This window comes from Propithecus coquereli, unplaced genomic scaffold (assembly GCF_000956105.1).
Source record: "Propithecus coquereli isolate 6110/MARCELLA unplaced genomic scaffold, Pcoq_1.0 Scaffold26, whole genome shotgun sequence".
Lineage (NCBI taxonomy): Eukaryota > Metazoa > Chordata > Mammalia > Primates > Indriidae > Propithecus > Propithecus coquereli.
In genome coordinates this window covers 9911259-9911709 of record NW_012148174.1, presented here as the reverse complement: position 1 = coordinate 9911709, position 451 = coordinate 9911259, and the positions used below count along the sequence as shown (strand labels likewise).

The 451-nt window shown below is 42.8% G+C and overlaps 1 protein-coding gene across 1 annotated transcript in view; it reads right to left on the bottom strand.

Annotated features, from left to right (window-relative positions):
- SMARCAD1 (SWI/SNF-related, matrix-associated actin-dependent regulator of chromatin, subfamily a, containing DEAD/H box 1) overlaps nucleotides 1-451 on the bottom strand; it is a 125260-nt gene that overhangs the window by 23554 nt on the left and 101255 nt on the right. The gene's annotated exons all lie outside the window — the stretch shown is intronic.

Below are 451 nucleotides of genomic sequence, written 5' to 3'. Positions count from 1 at the left end.
CATGAATTGTTATTTTTTAAGAAGCAGAAAAAAAGAACATGAAACTATAACATGTTTCTCTTTAAAACATATTTTATTAAACTAGTAGAGTACATCCAAGAAATAATAGTTAATAGCTATCAGTTCAAAACTACGTATGGAGTCCATTTTACTAAGAAAAGATTAAATTTTAGGCTGGGTGCAGTGGCTCTGCCTATAATCCTAGCATTCTGGGAGGCCAAGGTGGGAGGACTGCTTGAGCTCAGGAGTTCGAGATTGGCCTGAGCAGCAGTGAGACCCCCGTCTCTGTTAAAAATAGAGATGGGCGTCACGGGGTGTGCCCTGTAGTCCCAGCTACTCAGGAGACTGAGGCAGGAGTGTTGCTTGAGCCCAGGAGTTTGAGATTGCAGTGAGCTATGATGATGCCACTGCACTCCACCCGGGGTGACAGAGTGAGACTCAAAAAAAAAAA